Source organism: Quercus lobata, chromosome 5 (assembly GCF_001633185.2).
Source record: "Quercus lobata isolate SW786 chromosome 5, ValleyOak3.0 Primary Assembly, whole genome shotgun sequence".
Lineage (NCBI taxonomy): Eukaryota > Viridiplantae > Streptophyta > Magnoliopsida > Fagales > Fagaceae > Quercus > Quercus lobata.
Genome location: NC_044908.1, coordinates 71,101,352 through 71,120,081, shown reverse-complemented (window position 1 = coordinate 71,120,081; position 18,730 = coordinate 71,101,352). Strand labels below are relative to the sequence as shown.

The 18,730-nt window shown below is 35.8% G+C and overlaps 1 pseudogene; it reads right to left on the bottom strand.

The window, feature by feature from the left end:
• Positions 1 to 1,687: 1,687 nt before the first annotated feature.
• On the bottom strand, positions 1,688 to 13,143 carry LOC115991054 (annotated as a pseudogene).
• Between the last annotated feature and the right edge of the window lie 5,587 nt (positions 13,144 to 18,730).

The window sequence follows — 18,730 nt, the reverse complement described above, 5'->3', positions numbered from 1 at the left end:
TAGGCTTACCGTACAACCCCCAGAAGGTCCAGAGGGGAGACTCCATTCTCCTTAAGATATGGAGCAGAAGCCGTGATACCGGCCGAGGTGGACTTATTTAGTGCACGAGTTGCAAGATTTGATCCCGTCCAAAACAATAAGTTAATGGTGGAACGCTTGGATTGGTTGGAAGAGTGCCGAGAAGCAGCAACTATACAATTGGCGGAATATCAACAAAAACTTTCCCAACAATACAACCGAGATGTAAAAGCTAGGGAATTCAGTGCAAGAGACTTGGTGTTGAGAAAAGCCATGGGGAACATATGAGAACATGTGAGATGCAAGTGCCGGGAAGTTAGCTCAAGCTTGGGAGGGACCGTACAGAGTTACTGCCATTACGGGTGCGAGAGTGTTCTATTTAGAAGACCTTAACAAGAGGCCACTTCCCCAACCATGGAATGTTCACAATCTTAAGAAGTTTTACCACTGACTATTCGTGCGTGGAAATGTAAGTCTGAATTTGTACATCACATTAGCCAATATGATGATAGGTTCCTCGTTACAGTTATATTCAATTTTATTACTACTTATTTAGTATTGCCGGATAACATTTTATAATAAAAAAAAAAAAATCCTAAGGACAAAAGCCTGATTCTCGATTCGGACACTATCACTGAGCAGGTGGAATCCTTCCATTAGAAAATCCTAAGGACAAAAACCTGATTCTTGGTTCAGACACTATCACCGAGCAGGTAGAATCCTTCCATTAGAAAATCCGACTGACAGAAGCCTGATTCTTGGTTCGGACACTATCACTGAGCAAGTGAAAACCTTATAAAAAAATCCTAAGGACAAAAGCCTGATTCTTGGTTCAGACAGTATCACTGAGCAGGTGGAATCCTTCCATTAGAAAATCCTAAGGACAAAAGCCTGATTCACAGTTCAATTACTATTACCGAGCGAGTGGAAACCTTATAAAAATCCTAAGGATAGAAGCCTGATTCCCGGTTCGATCAATATTGTCGAGCAGGTGGAAACCTTATAAAAAAATCCTAAGGACAGGAGCCTGATTCCCGGTTCGATCAATATCATTAAGCGGGTGGAAACCTAATAAAAAAAAAATCCTAAGGACGAAAGCCAGGTTCTTGGTTTGATTACTATCACCGAGCAGATGAAAACCTTATACTAAAAAAAATATCCTAAGGATAGAAACTTACTCCCCATGGAAGTGGAACCCTACCGTACATCTTCCTAAGAAGGCAAATATATGGGGGCTTTATTTATTCTACCTTACAAATCATCCCTGGCCATACATGCAAGAAGAAAAGGGGTAACAAAAAAAAAAAAAAAAATGCAACAACACAAAACAAAGCGATAGCTAAGCATTCATGAGTATAATCAAAGCAAATATTCGGTAAACAAATCATCACCCAAATAAAGTCAAAAGAGAAATAAAATCAATGTTTTGTCACTAAACCCGATGACCGCATATGAGTTATACCTAGAAATAAAGCAATTGTTTAGTCACCACAACCCAGTGACATAGGCAAATTAACTAGAAAGGATAGAATATTAAAAGACAATAAAAATAAATAAAAGCAGTAGGGATTCGGTTCGGCAATCAAGTTGTTGGATCGGCGGGTTTTGTCTGGGTGGCTGTCTCGGTCTGTTGTTGGTCGGCTGTGGGAGAAAATAGGTCCCCACCGGGCTAATCACCAGCACAGGGGATACTGTTGGCTTCCATTTCATCTAACTCCACATGAGCGCCAATTTGTCCCACCAACTCCCTCATGCTCGCTGTTTCCTCCTCATCAATAAGCACTGGGGGGTTTTGCACGGCTGGGGTTGAGCTCGAGAATGGTATTTGGCCAAGATCCCTTAGAGGAGAATCTTTAGGGACCCCCAAAGCTTGTAAAGCAGCAAACCAATCGGCCTCAAAGCCCAACCTCCAAGCCTGATTCACAACTGGCTCTACGGAATTCTCGGCATTTGTGAACCCTTCATTGTACCACTTTTTCTCACAAGCCTCCAAAGCCACTCTTAGGTCAGCAAGTTCCTCGGCTTAAGCAGTATTCAGACTTACTGCTTCAGCTAACTTAAGGTCCGTCTCATTTTGCTTTGCCAAAAGTTTCGCAGACCTTTTCTCCACCAGCGACCTAGCCTTTTCCGCGGCGGTAGCTTTCTTCTCAGCAAAATTAGCCACCTTTATTTTCTCCTTAGCTGTTTTAACAGCCATTTCCCGAGCAGCCTTCTCCCGATAAGCATCTTCGGCAAGTTCCTTCACACGCCCATCAAGGATGTGGGCAAGTTGAGCAGCCTAAAGAAACAACGAGAATTAGTACAGCAATGAAGGGGAAGATAAATGAAAAATGGCAAATACGTGTAAGGTTTAGTAAAGAAACAATAAATGAAAGATTACCGCAATAGTGTGCCACTGTAGCCTTCACCCCATTGATTCCTTTGTACCCTCTTCAAATGCATGCACGTCCTCAGGCAAAAGGAAGTCGTGTGCCAGACTTTGGGCAAGACAACCCCTTTCACCTTTGTCCCAAACCCATACACAAGCATTCGCGGGGAGTGGCTTGCCGTCTAATTGAAACTTGGGCTGCCACACCTGCGCGGCTTGTGAAGAGGATGCCACACTCGCCCCGACTTGGATCTACGGCTCTTGGATGACAATACTGCCGGACGACCGAGGGGGATTCCAGGTTGTTGCTTCCCCCAGACTGGTAAAAGTGTGCTCGGCAACGTGTTGCCTCTTTCGAGTTCACCCGGTTTTGGGGGGAGGTGGAGGAGGTGTCTGACCTCAGCCTTGGGGTGGTTGTTGCTATGCGGTTTGCCTCGCCCTGAGCATGAACCAATCAATGGTCATGGTCTTTCGAGTCACCATGTCTTCCCTGCGGTCAGATTCAGTATCAAGAGAGGTAGTGAGATCAACAGCTGCTTGCTCAGCTTGGACGGGATCCTGCACGTGAGCCTCGGGTTTGGCAGCTTCTTCAGGTTGCACGGGTTCTGCTTGGACGGGATCCTTGTCTTCAACGGCCGCATGAGTAAGTTCATGGAGGCACCAGGATACACGCTCCACCAATTCGTCCTGCAATGGTGCTAGCTCATCCGAACAGGTATATCACGGACCAAGGCCTCGAGCTTCTCCCACTGTGAACTTCGGCGGAAGAAATTTTGTGTGCCAAATGTCGATGTAGGATAACAGACGACTGTCCACCAAAAGTGCTTGCTTGAAAGACTCCCAAGTAGAGTATATGAGTTCAACTCCGAGGATTAGATGGGATGCTTGGAGCTGCCCGTCCTAGTGAATGAATATCTTGGACCTAAGCACAAAGTTCAGGTCCCTAACGTGGATTGCCCTGATGTCTGGGACAAACACTTTACAGTCTACAAAAAAAAGAAAATATATATATATATATATATATGCATACAATGAGGTGAGATACAGTGATAGTGTCCAAATAGATAAAACTACCACAAGTAGAAAAGTAGTTGAGTTAGAGATCAGTACGAACCCAATTCATGTCGTGAGAGGGGGGCAGGGAATTTCTCTGGCAAACCAATAATTGCGCACCCGGACGAACTCCTCGGTTGAGTTCCTAGTTGAGTCAGGTAGGCATGATATCAACCGTACCCATATATCTCTAACTTCTAAGTAATAGTTGGCATTCTTATTCCCACAAAGACTGTACATGTGGTTTATATCATGATGGTCCAATTGTAAATCGAATGTATGGTTCAACCTACTGACACAACTAACTACCTGGTAAAAATTGGGGGGAAGTTGGTCGAGGCACAACCCATAATACCTAAGTGTGTTGACTAAGAGAGGGTCCACAGGAAACCTAACCCCGCCCTCCAGAATTGCCATTAAAAGAAAGAAAGCAGTACCTCGCCCTCTATGGAGAGCAATTTCTCTCTTGTGGCAATACGCCACTTCCACATCATCGAGGATGTCAAATTTTTGCCTAAATGCGGCTAAAGACGTAGCAGTGTCCAGAAGAAAGGCGAAACCCATTTTAAAGTCTAATATTGAAGGAAGAAACTTGAAGAAAGAAGCTGAAGTAAAAGGAGGAGGTAGAAAACTTACTTTGAGCTCTAGGAAAGAAAGGGTCTCTGGACTGGTGAGTAAGCGCATAGATGAATGCTTAGCAGAGAGAAAACTCAGGAAGTGGTGAGTGAAAAAGTGAATAAATGTTTTTTGATGAACTATTTATAGAGGCCAAAGAGGACAAAGAAACGTTCAATCAGCAATAATGAGGCACGATTAGCAAAAAAACTCTACGGATGCCAATGACAACTGACACATGCATCGCCTCAATTCACGAACCATCAGGTAATAATGATAGCTGAACCTAGCACCCCAAAACAGCATGCCTTTTGAGAGCGTATTAATGGGTTTCCGTAACCGCCCAAATCTCTACCTGTTGATCTCCTCAAATGTGAATGCCTTTTGGGTTCCTTGATTCTTCCCGGTAGCCGGGCATGAATCAAGGGGGGCTAATGTACGGCACCGTGGTACCCAGATCCATTTGGGCCTTGAATTCAAGCCTAGCATCGTGGCCCACATCCCCAATCTCTTTCTACCCAACCCGCACAAACTGCAGGCCCAAGTTTCATCACTTGACCCCAGCTCAGCAAACCATTCCTAAATAATAAAAAAAGACTAACGTCCAAACACACCATAGCATGCCCAGCAGCGCCTAGGGAACATCACTGCCGAGCATGCCTACTTGAGTTAGAACCAAGTTCCAAGGCCACATTCGCCACATTCCACTCCCACCTAACCATCCACTTACAACTAATGATATTGGACCTCCAATTACACTAACTATGACAGTAATCATGATCTCTCCACTAATTTAGAGTTATAAACATGAGAAGAAGGAAAGGGAAATGGTTGTTGAAAGGTTTTGAAGAAAATAGAGAGTAGAGAAAAAGTGTGAAGAGAGAGAGAGAGAGTGAGGAGCATTTACGTTGAGTCTCTATGCCGAGAACGACCCGAAGTAGGAAATCTTAAACTCACATTACAAGTAAGTTGTGAGCCCAAGCGAGGCTAGGCCCAACAAGTTCACCTCCGATGCGCACAGAAACTATACCCTTTCCCTATGTGGGGTTTAAACCTCTTAGATGTGAGCAAAAACTAGCGAAGAAAAGAGGTATAAACATTTATACAACACATAATTTTGAGATGCACTATATTTGAGATACAAACATTTATTACATAGCTTTCTTGGTATAGTATTCAACATTTAAATAAAATAAAATAAATTATTGGTAGCTCATGTTGTGTCACTTTCATTTATAGGAAATTCCTTAAGGCAACAAGTAATCCAAAAGCTTAACGTAATGTCTCTCTCAAACGGACATGGTGTACTGTGGATATGGGGAATTGGAGGTTTGATGGAACGGTTTGGTCTCCCTAGATAAAGAACGACTCTGAGAAATTACTTGCCATGCCTTACTGAGCAAGTACTTGTAGATTTTTGACAGTGCTAAATAGAGAGGAAAATATGAAAGTGCAAAGAGCCCAACTGGCATGAAAGACATGGCATATAGGAGCACTTTTGTCCACCCTTCCCTGTTCTTTATCATGAGAAGAACTGTTGCTGCAAATGATAGCATCATCATGGATAAAGTTAAGCCAAACGTCAACTTATTAGGAAGAGAATGTCTAAAGTCTACAAATCGGAATGGTGAAGTGATGATTGCAAGAAATACAACCACTGATGTCAGAGCAAAATGAAATTGATAGTACGTCCGCCACAGTGAAAACCACGAAGAAAGGTTGATTGAGGAAGAGTGGGATACCGGACTTATCATTCGAGCCTCCAGGTATTGTATAGGCTGCAGCAAAGGCGACGGTAGCAATAAGAACTGCCACGACTGAACATCTTTCGGCAGTGCGCTTTATCCATTCTATGCCTTTCTCGCGGAGTTCTTTATTTGTTTCATCAAATAGTCCTTCTGCTGTCAACTTTTGATTGTTGCGGTGGTGAAGGTAATGGGTTGGCGTATCAATCTTCACACGCTGCATATGATAGCAAAACAATCGAAAATGAAATAAGTGTTTTAATTAAGAGGTAAGTGAAAACATAAATATGAAAAAAAAAAAAAAAAAATTATGAAATGACATTTTGGAGACACTGGTGCTCTATTGAAAACCCTGCCAAAATTCTAGAAGCAAGATCTAAGCCATCAAAACTGTGCATCAAGTGAGCCTCAACCACTGTGATAATATGTAGACTACAGTATAGTACTATGGCATGAAGAGTAGCATGGATGTGTTTGTATTTGAATATATGGATGCATGTACACCTAAAGCATATGAGAAAAATGGGTGCTCGAAGAGTAACACCTCAAACCAACGCAACTCGTCTTGCAATTCAAGTGCAGGCCCTTGCGTCTTCTCAGGCACATAATCCATACTTTTTTTCCCAACTGTATGTAGTATGGAATTCCCATCTTCGTCAAATTTTCGTGTTAGCTTCCTCATTGGTAACTCCATATTTTTTACAGGATCAAAAATATTTAATAGGTGTTATTTGATTGCTATATGCAATATGTTTCGCCCTCTCTCATCAATATGCTCAACTGCCTGAGGGTATAATTTGAGTATTTTTTCAACATTAATCTCTACACAACCTGACCTAGCTGCTAAGAACAAAGGAGTTTTTGTTACCCCTTCCTGAGTTTTCGCTGCCCCTTCCTCTAGCCCAAGAGAACTCATGGCCGTTCCTTCTCCAACTTTCTTCTCTGTTGTATGACCACTACCATACTTGTGGAGGACAGGTTTACTTTGGTCTGTTCCAGGATATATAAGTAGTTTCCCATGAAATATCTCTTTCAATTAGGTACTCGGCAAGCTGGAAAGCTGATTTATATTTTTCCGCCTGCCTTTTAGTACGATTCTGTTTGACTGGATTACAATATGAGTAGACTGTTCATGAAACGGAAGTAAATTAGCAATTGTTGAATATATTATAAAATTATAGGGAAAATAAGACCAATCTCTTCTAATCCATCTAAGAATATAGCATAATGATTTTGATGAGAGGAAATTGTTTAGTAATTTAGTTATTTAGTTACAAAGTTATGTCTTATCTTTTTAGGTGGAAAATAAATGAAAATAACTGTTTTTTTTATATATTAATTTAGACCTTGAAATGGTTTAAAAAAAAAAAAACATATTTCACCTTTTGGCATCCAAAATAAATCATTAATATTTTATGAAAGCACAACAATGATAATGGTAATGTTGCTGGTGGCAACAATGACCGCAAAAGTGATGCTGATGGCAATGATAGAGGTTATGGTAGCAGCGACGACGCCAGGGTGGGAGCAAGAATGAATTGTGGAAGATCTCTCTCTCTCTCTCTCTCTCTCTCTCTCTTTATTGATTTTGGAAAAGGTTTTTGTTGTCCTAGAATAAACCAATTAATAGAAAATTCGAAAAATATTTTTGTCAAAACAAATGGAACATTATTAAAAGAATTACTTGTTAAATTTTTATTTAAAGGCATTTAATCTATATATATATATATATATAAAACCGAAGCCTTTGCTGGCACCACAATTTTCCACATCAGCACAATATTTAAAAAATATATATAAAACCGAAGCCTTTGCTGGCACCATAATTTTCCACATCAGCACAATATTTAAAAAATAAATAAAAATTATAACTCCTCAAAACCCTAGCAACCTTACCCCTCTCTCAAGTTAAGAAATATAAAGCCACGGTTTCTGCAAACTCTCTCTTTCTCCAGACGTGGGAAGTCCTAAAGCATTCAAGATCTACAAAACCCTAACAACCTTACCCCTCTCTCAAGTTAAGAAATATAAAGCCACGGTTTCTGCAAACTCTCTCTCTCCAGACATAGGAATCCCTAAAGCATTCAAGATCTACAATGCACAGTATAGATTTTAGCTTATAAAGTTCAGCTTTTATAAGGTTAGTTTTGTTTATATATTAATTAATACATAGTACTTTGTTCACCATTGAATACTCATATAATCAATTTCCAATTCAGCGTTCAAGAATTAAACCAAAATTCTAACTGCGCTATCATAAAATATTATTATTAGTATGAATTTTATGGAGTTGCGGTGTTCAAGAATTAAACCAAAATTCTTTTAAATTATCTATAATATTTTGTCCTCTGAAAATTTTATCTCTTTAATTTTAGTATATTGTGTTTCTTAAGCTATAGAGAGATTTTCTTTGATTTCTACAAACTCTCTCTCTCTCTCCAGATGTAGGAAGCCCTAAACGCACGGTATAGCATTCAAGATCTACAACTCACAGTATAGATTTTAGCTTATAAAGTTCAGCTTTTGTAAGGTTAGTTTGTTTATATATTTAGTCCTTATGTTTAGGTTTAGGTTTAGGTTTTAAGAGATTTATATATTACTACTATGTGGCTGAATTTCCCGTGACATCAGTTTTATGTTTTTTTTTTTTAATTTGTTTTATGTAAGGTTAGTTTGTTTACATCAGTTCTTTATCTCAAAGATAAGCCTTTTATTTCTACCACAAGAACTATTTAGGTATGTATCCCTTGCAAGCACACATGAACTTAAATTTTCTTTTAATATATGCATGCTTTATTATTTTCTAATAGTTTTCCCGTGCATCGCACGGGTTAGCGACTAGTTACATTAATTAGAATACCTTTCAATTGTACCACTTTCGTATAGGGAAATATCTTATAAAAAGCAAGAAAACATGTCTATCAAAAATTATTTGTGCTTTCATCTCTTATTAGATTAAGAAAGAAAGGAAGAAAGGAAAAAATATATATATTATTAGATTATATTATAAAATTGGTAAATATTCTTTCACATTTATTTTTATATACTCGTACACACAATATTAACAATTATACATAATATTTTACACATTTGAAATCGCAAATAATCAATGTCTACGCTTAAAATGTGAAAAAGTGGATATATATGAATTTTTTTTTTTTAAAAAAAAAAAAAAATTGTGTGAGAGAATCGTTGCCCTTATAAAACTCACATGGTAGCAACAATATATAATTTCTCTCTCTCTCTCTCTCTCTCCATTTGATGCCGGCAAACCACACCACGTACTAAGAAATACCATACACTACAATTTATAATCTAGGTAACTAGTACAAAATTATATACAAAAAAAAAAAAAGGGAAAAAGACAGGGAGAAATACAGTGGAAAATAGTTATATATATGTAAAATTCTAGTACTCGATATGAAATATAGCACAAATTCTGAGCCTTATAATTTATAAAGTGCATTTTTAACCCACTAAAAAAATAAAAATAAAAATAAATTATACCAACACTATAAGTCTAAATTTTATAAAGATTGATTATACCAACCAGAATTGACAATTTTCTCGAAGAATGTCCTTCCATTGTCATGTTGAAAAGCTCCAGGGTTGCATGATAGAAGCTGAAGGCTAGTCATGCCATCCGCATCTCGTTCATCAACTAATTGTCCGAACTTATTTGCAATTTGAAATGCCAACTCTGTTTTCCAATTTTAAATATGGAAGAAAGAACACACAAAAAAGGTACTAAAAATGTAGTCTTTAAATTACATAAAGAGCGGGCAAACCTTAGGTGCACAGGACCTATTGTGTCATGAGAAAACGGTAATACTACATACCTTTTTTTTTTTTGAGGAATACTACATACCTTCTTACAATTTTGTTTTACAGATTTTTAAATGTATGAAAGATTATTGATAAGTTAAAAAATGATATTAAAGATTAACTTAGATAAGAACTAATAAAATTTATCACATTAATAATTTGTAAAAATATTATAAAGAAATTTGTGTTTGTAACATTATTCTCGTGTCATAATCACATCGGTCCTATGCACTGAAAGCATTAACCCAAGCCAAGTCCCATAAAAGAGAAATATACGTCTCCATGGTTGTATGATTTTAATTTTAAAGGAGTGGGAGAACTAACCGAAGTGCTCTAAAAGGATGGCCATGTGTAGAATAGTGGTTTTATCTCTCCTCTGTAGCAGGGACGGACCCAGGAAGGGGCCTAAGGGGGCCCGAGCCCCCCCTGGATCCAAAAAAAAAATTTTTTTAGTAGGTAAAGTTTTTCAAAAAACAAAAAAATAAAGGACTTGGCCCCCCTTATCAAAATGACTTGGCCCCCCCTATCCCAGCCGGCCGGCCCAGTCAAGAGCCCATCAGCCCATGTAAGTCTAAAAAAAAAAATGTAAAGAAGAAAAATTGAAAACCTAGCAAAAGGAACAAACGGAACAAGTGAAAACCGAAAACGAAGGAAAAAAAAAAGAAAAGAAAAGAGAGGCGAGACTGAGAGGTGAAACAGACACAATGAAAAAAAAGCTCATGCCGCCGTTCACCGGTTCATGCCACCGCTCACGCCTCACGCCGCCACCATGCCTCATGCCTCACGCTGCCACCGGTTCCCATCGCATACCCAAACGGGAAATGGCCACACCAATGCCACCACCGTCGCCATGCCCACGCGAGACCCATCTTGATTCTTGCCGCCGGTTGCTCGATCTGCCCAGCCCAGCTTCATTGTTCCAGCTCAACTCACAAGTATTTAATCTATCCTTTCCTAGTTTCTTTCAAAACCTAATATAATATTTGTGAATCTCAGAATCTAACAATCTGTGCTTGTGGACTTGTTGTGTTTATTGATGAGTGATGAACTGAGTTGTTGATTGTGAATTGAATTTGTGCTTTTTTTTCTTCTTTTTTTTGGCTTTTTGGCTTTGTGACTCTCTGTGACTCTGTGTTTATGATTCTGTAGAGATTAGAGAATATATTAGTGTAGTGTTTGACTATTTATTGACCGGTTGTTGGGCAATAATAGGGACTACTGAAAAAAAAAAAAAAAAATGATTCTACTAATGTGTGGGGTACACAATAGTAAAACCAATTTTTGAAAAAGTTTATTGAAAATTGACCCAATAAAATTTTTTCAAAAATAGATTTGTTAAGGGCACACATTAACTAGACAAAAAAAAGGGTAAAGTTAGGAAAAGTTTACACAGTGTCGATAGTGGGATTGGGTACGGAAAAGTTTTTGTTGCTACTGTAGAATAAAATCGTAGTGTTAGTAGGGGGATTGGGTGAGTCCGTGAGTGTTAGAAATATGGAGACAAGACAAAGACAAAGAGATAAATAAAGGCAAAGACCAAAGACAAAAGACAAAAACAAATCATATAATATAGAAAATTGTCATACAAATTTAAGAAAATAACAGTGATTCACTTGCGCTTATTGTTAACTCGTAATGCTAAATTAGATAAATTTAAAAATTGAAAATAAGTGAGAAATACTAAATTTATAATTTTTTTTTGATAGGTAATAAGAATATTATTAAAACAAACTGCAAACAAAAGCAAGCCAATACAAGGTGTTCATGATGGTGAACACAAGGAAAAGCAACAAACACACAAACAGCAACAAAGAACAAGAAAAAACTTAAAGAGCAATACTTAGAGAAGAAATAAACTCGAATATAGTGGAGCAATCCAAAAAGCCCCAACACCTAGACCAATCAAATAAGGTCTTCTGGCTGTAAATTTATAATTAAATGCATCATGCATATTACCTTTTGTGAGATAATATATATGATTCTTATTTTATTTGTAGATCATGAAAAAACCAACTACAATGTTTGATTTTGTCAAAAGAAAGGATTCAAATTCTTCAGAAGTCAACGTAGGATTGCCAATAACTAATCTTGCTATTCCAATTCCAGAAAATGTGGATGTTCCAATTCTAGAAAATATTCATTTCCCAATTCCGGAAAATGTCGATGTTTCAATCCCAAAAAATATTCATTCCCCAATTCCAGATGATTGTATCTTAATAGTGTTTCGTGTGTTTTGTTTTTGTTGGTAGATGATTGTATCTTAATATTTTGTCTTGGTTGATAGTTTATTAATACTCTATGGATACGTATTTGAAAAAAAAAAATTTACTTATCTCCGGCCCCCCCCAGCGTGAAATCCTGGGTTCGTCCCTGCTCTGTAGGAAGACTTTCTGATTGGCTTCATCGTAACCATAGATTTTTTTGGCTAGAAAGTCATACATGTCTTGCTTGCCATAACAAGCGGTCCGGAAAAGAGCTCTCTCCAAGGTTGTTACGCATACATAACAATCCGGGAGCTTTCTCCAATACTTTCCTTGCCACCTCTATTGCTTCATTGGATATGGCGGTCTCGTGGAGGATAGTGTTTCCGAAAATGTTTCGGCGAGTCAGTTTATCAAGATGGCGTTCAGGCAAGTCCTGTAGAAGTCTCAGTACCAAGTCAGGTTTTTTGGCGTAAGTGGCAGCCTGAAGCACTGTGTCATCGTGTATAGTCAAAATATGCAATCCGTGCTCCTCAAAAATCTTCACACAGCTTTATCACTTCTTTCTCGTCTTCTATCTGCAAAGCATCATACACTTTCGCGTTTAAGCGGTACTTTTCTGGCACGCATCGTATCAATTGAGGTGTGCTAACCTGTTGGAGCTACAAATTTATCAACGGATCAGAAGATTCAGAACGTGAAGTCATAGCGCGCATGAGGCTAGTTTAAACAGTATTTTCAACGACCATTAAAGTGATTTTGTTGAGATTAATTATCTGTCACATAACGAGTCACCACATGAAGCATTTAAATCTCCTCACCTCCCATTAGAGTCAAAGCTCACTTATCATTTAAAAACCTAATACTATATATAATAGCAGAAACCTTTAAGGAGGTGCTGACACGTTAGGAAAAATGCCTATCTAAAAAACTGACACGTATAGAGTTTAAACTTGACAAACCACACGGTGCGTTTGGAGAGATTCCTTTTTAGACAGTAACACGCTTATCCAAAAAAAAAAAAAAAAAAAAGAAAGAAACACAAGCCCTTATAAAAACACCAGCCGCTTTTCCACATAACAACAACAACAACAACAACAACAACAACAAAAACACCCTAAAACCCAAACCGTATTTCCCGATCAAAATTCAGACTCACTCAGACTAGCGATACTTCACTGCAACTTCAAACACACAGACTGGACTTGCGTGTTCCAACCTATCAAACAGACGAAAAATAAAACCTCTGTAACAATGAAAACCTCTGCGACGGTGGAAATCTCTGTTCGTTCTTTGTAACAGACGATTTAGAAGCCATCCCGTCTCTGCTCTTCAACAACAAATGATTCAGAAGGTAGACATTTTTCCCTCTTTTTTGTTATCTATTCATTTGCCGTTTCTAGAAAAAAAAAATGGGTATAGTCGAAGGTAGGCATTTTTTCCTCCTTTTTCCCTAATTTCTCATTTATTTTTACAATTTCTTGAATCCTATTTTGTTCAATTGTAGTATTGATTAAATTTAGTTTTAGTTTGGCAGATTTTTGTTTAGCTTGTATTTTTTTTTTTTTTTTTTAAAAACTGAATGCTTGGAATATGCCTCTATTTTTTTTAATTTTATTTTTATTTCTCTATTGAAATATGCCTCTATTGATATTTATTTTCATTTTTTGATTTATTAGAAAGTAGGAACTGCTTTTATTTTTTGTTTACATATTTGTGTTTGTGTTGGTTGATTTTTGAGATATTTTACTTTGTAATCTTAAGGGTTGTATAACTGCTAATTACAATTTCAAGCCAGTTTCGAATATTTAGTTTGTGGTCCTTAGCACAATACAAGAAAATGTATTTTTAGTGACAAAAAAATTCGTCACTAAAAGTCCTATTTTTCGTCATTAAGAACCTTTAGTGACAAAATTGGACTTTTAGTGACGAAATTCGTGTCGTCGTTGTAGCCCCGTCATTAAAAGTCCTGGCGACAAAAAATTTCGTCACTAAAAGTTCGATTTGTTTTTTTTTTAAAAAGCTTTTAGTGACGAAAACGTTTCGCTGTTAAATGTTTTCCTCGCTAAAAACAGTATTTAGTGACAAAAACATTTCGTCACTAAAACCATTTCAGTTTATTAAATCATATTTAGTGACGACAATTTTGTCACTAAAACTATTTTTGGGTACATATAGTGACGAAAATATTTGTCACTAAAACTATTTTTAGGAAAATCCAGACACATATAGTAACGAAAATTTTCGTCACTAAAACCATTTCTTACAAAATTCCACTACATTTAGTGACGAAATATTTCGTCACTAAAACAATTTTTTGTTGCCATATTTGTGACGAAAAAATTCGTCACTAAAACTTATTTTTTGTTTTTATTATTTTCATGGAATTGATATTAACCTGTAACCTGTCATTACATTATTAAAACCTCACATTTGATTAACACATTTATAAAAAATCAATCCATACATTCCACAAGTCAAAATTAAAATAAGTATCCAATTCAAACTCCTTCCATACAATAAGTTTTTGCAACACATACAATAACTTAAGATGTTTTATAATAATACAAAAAATGTAGCATAATATAATTAAAACCAACGGAAGATGTCCTCATATGTCTTCAAATAATGCCTAAATGAAATCCCCTAAAGCCACCAATAAGAAATCTGGACAAATATAAATCTTTAGTTAAATATAAATCTTTAGTCAAATATAATTCTATACAGTGCCAACAGAAATTTCACTTCTATATCTTCAATATCATAAACTAAAGATTGAATAACCTATCACGTGACAAATATTAGTTTCAAATGATACATAAAAAATGAAGTGTTTTAACTTAAAGATAAAGTACTAACCAATAAGTGATTTAGCTTGAAGATGAACCACCTCCATAGGTAAAAGCGTCATCATAACCCTTGCTCCTCAAAAAATTAAGAATATTCTTTTAGACCTCATCTTGCTTAGCTCGCGCCTCTTGCTCCTTAGCTAGCTCCTCTTCATCCCTAGCTCTTGCCTCTTTGAGCTCAATTATGTCACTTTCTAACCGATGAATATACTCCACCGAGGAACTAGATGAGACAGTGGTTACTAGAGAAGAGGAAGGTCTCATGCCAAATCCTTTTACAATACCGGATTTCTTCTTAAAAACGAAGTTTGAGATCTCCTCCTGTAAAGGGAATTGCATTAGGATCTTGACAATGATCCTTTTGCACTTTGAGAATAGTTTCCTACCATTTGAAAGAGAAAAAAACAAGCAATCACAACATTAATAATACATATGTTATAGCTTTACAAACATGATAAAGATGAAATAATAGGGATGGAATGATGCACATACATATGTCGCTTCATCCTCATGGTGTATCCACCTATTTGTATTTGGATTGAAATTAACATCTTTGTAAATTTTTGCCAATTCAGGAACTTGACCGCCATTATTATTGGTCTAATTAATTAACATTCGAGTGTTAGTTATTTATAGTTAATTAATCACAACATGTGATACACTAAGGTTTAAGAAAATGAAAAAACACACACCTCCTCATCAACCCTAACAGCAAGTGCCTTTGACCCACATCTATGTTTGCCTGAAGTTTTGCTCCTATTTTCAAAGTTAATTCTTGATTTTTCCAAATAAAGAACATTCAAGATATTTCTTAAATAACGAATAAAACAGTATATATTTACATCATCTAAGTATTAATCGAATCATTTGACAAAATAATATAGTAAATCTTGGATAATGATAACAATAATATACACATAAATAATTTACCAGCTAGTCCTTATTGGACCATCTCCCTCCAATGAGTTTAGTCCACCGCTTAAGTGTGGAATTCTTTGGCGGGTGGCATTTTGCATAGTCAGCACCATGAGATTGTACGAGTTTTTTATAAGTCTTATAACACCATTCAAGCCACCTGCTTGCTCCAACACAACATACCACAACAAATCCAATTTCCAATATCACAAATATAGAGTTTTACAAGTATTTAAATCAAATAAAACATTATTCATCACATCTAATCAACAATACTCATTCAAACCAACAATCCACAAGAAAACCAAAAACAAACATCACAACTATAATTCTTAAAAGTATTGAAATCTACTACTCATCACATCAAATAAACAATACCCAATCATAATTCAAAAAGAAAATAACACACTCCCAATATGTATTTAAACCACCTTATAACACCATGCAAGCCACCTGCTTGCTCCAACATAACAAACCACCACAAATCCAATTTCCAACATCACAAATATAGAGTTTTACAAGTATTTAAATCAACTAAAATACTATTCATTACATTTAATCAACAATACTCATTTAAAACAATAATCCACAAGAAAACCAAACACAAACATCACAACTATAATGCTTACAAGTATTGAAATCTACTACTCATCACATCTAATCAACAATACCCAATCATAATTCAAAAGAATGTAAAACACTCCCAATATGTATTTAAACCACCTTATAACATAATGCAAGCAAACTGCTTGCTCCAACACAACATACCACAACAAATCCAATTTCCAACATCACAAATATAGAGTTTTACAAGTATTTAAATCAAATAAAGTACTATTCATCACATCTAATCAACAATACCCATACAAATTTGTAAGAAATGAAAAACACTTCCAATATGAATTTAAACCACCTTATAACATCATGCAAACCACCGGCTTACTCCAACACAATAACCCACCCAATAACCAATTTCCAACATCACAAGTATATTGTTTTACAAGTATTTAAATCAAATAAAATATTATTCATCACATCTAATCAACAATACGCATTCAAACTAACAATCCACAAGAAAACCAAACAAACATCACCACTATAATGCTTACAAGGATTGAAATCTACTATTCATCACATCTAATCAACAATACCCAATCATAATTCAAAAGAATGTAAAACACTTCCAATATGTATTTAAACCACCTTATAATACCATGCAAGCCAACCGCTTGCTCCAACACAACGTATCACCACAAATCCAATTTCCAACATCACAAATATAGACTTTTACAAGTATTTAAATCAAATAAAAACTATTCGTCACATCTAATCAACAATACTCATTCAAATCAACAATCCACAAGAAAACCAAATACAAACATCACAACTATAATACTTATAAGTATTGAAATCTATAACTCATCACATCTAATCAACAATACCCAATCATAATTCAAAAGAATGTAAAACACTCCTAATATATATTTAAACCACCTTATAACACCATGCAAGCCACCTGCTTACTCCAACACTACATATCACAACAAAACCAATTTCTAACATCATCAATATAGAGTTCTACAAGTATTTAAATCGAATAAAATACTATTTATCACATCTAATCAACAATACTCATTCAGATTTGCAAGAAATGAAAAACAATCTCAATATGAATTTAAACCATTTTATAACATCATACAAGCCACCCGCTTGCTCCAACACAACAACCCACCAAATAACCAATTTCCAACATCACAAGTATATAGTTTTACAAGTATTTAAATCAAATAAAATATTATTCATCACATCTAATAAACAATACTCATTCAAACCAACAATCCACAAGAACACCAACCACAAACATCATAACTATAATGCTTACAAGTATTGAAATCTACTATTCATCACATCTAATCAACAATACCTAATCATAATTCAAAAAAAATGTAAAACACTCTCAATATGCATTTAAACCACCTTATAACGCCATGCAAGCCACCTACTTGCTCCAACACAACATACCACCACAAATCTAACTTCCAACATCACAAATATAGAGTTTTACAAGTATATAAATCAAATAAAATATTATTCATCACATCAAATCAACAATACTCATTCAAACCAACAATCCACAAGAAAACCAAACACAAACATCACAACTATAATTCTTACAAGTATTGAAATCTACTACTCATTACATCAAATCAACAATACCCAATCATAATTCAAAAGAAAATAAGACACTCCCAATATGTATTTAAACCACCTTATAACATCATACAAGCCACCCGCTTCCTCCAACACAACATACCACCACAAATCCAATTTCCAACATTACAAATATAGAGTTTTACAAGTATTTAAATCAAACAAAATATTATTCAACACATTTAATCAACAATACTCATTCAAACATATAATCCACAAGAAAACCAAACACAAACATCACAACTATAATACTTACAAGTATTGAAATCTACAACTCATCACATCAAATCAACAATACCCAATCATAACTCAAAAGAAAATAACATACTCCCAATATGTATTTAAACCATCTTATAACACCATGCAAGCCACCCGCTTGCTCCAACACAACATACCAACACAAATCCAACTTCCAACATCACAAATATAGAGTTTTACATGAATCTAAATCAAATAAAATACTATTCATCACATTTAATCAACAATACTCATTAAAACCAATAATCCACAAGAAAACCAAACACAAATTTCACAACTATAATACTTATAAGTATTGAAATATACTACTCATCACATTAAATCAACAATACCCAATCATAATTCAAAAGAATGTAAAACACTCCCAATATGTATTTAAACCACCATATAACACAATGCAAGCTAACCGCCTGCTCCAACACAACATACCACAACAAATCCAATTTCCAACATCACAAATATAGAGTTTTACAAGTATTTAAATCAAATAAAAACTATTCGTCACATCTACTCAACAATACTCATTCAAACCAACAATCCACAAAAAAACCAAATACAAACATCACGACTATAATGCTTACAAGTATTGAAATCTACAACTCATCACATCTAATCAACAATACCCAATCATAATTCAAAAGAATGTAAAACACTCTTAATAAGTATTTAAAC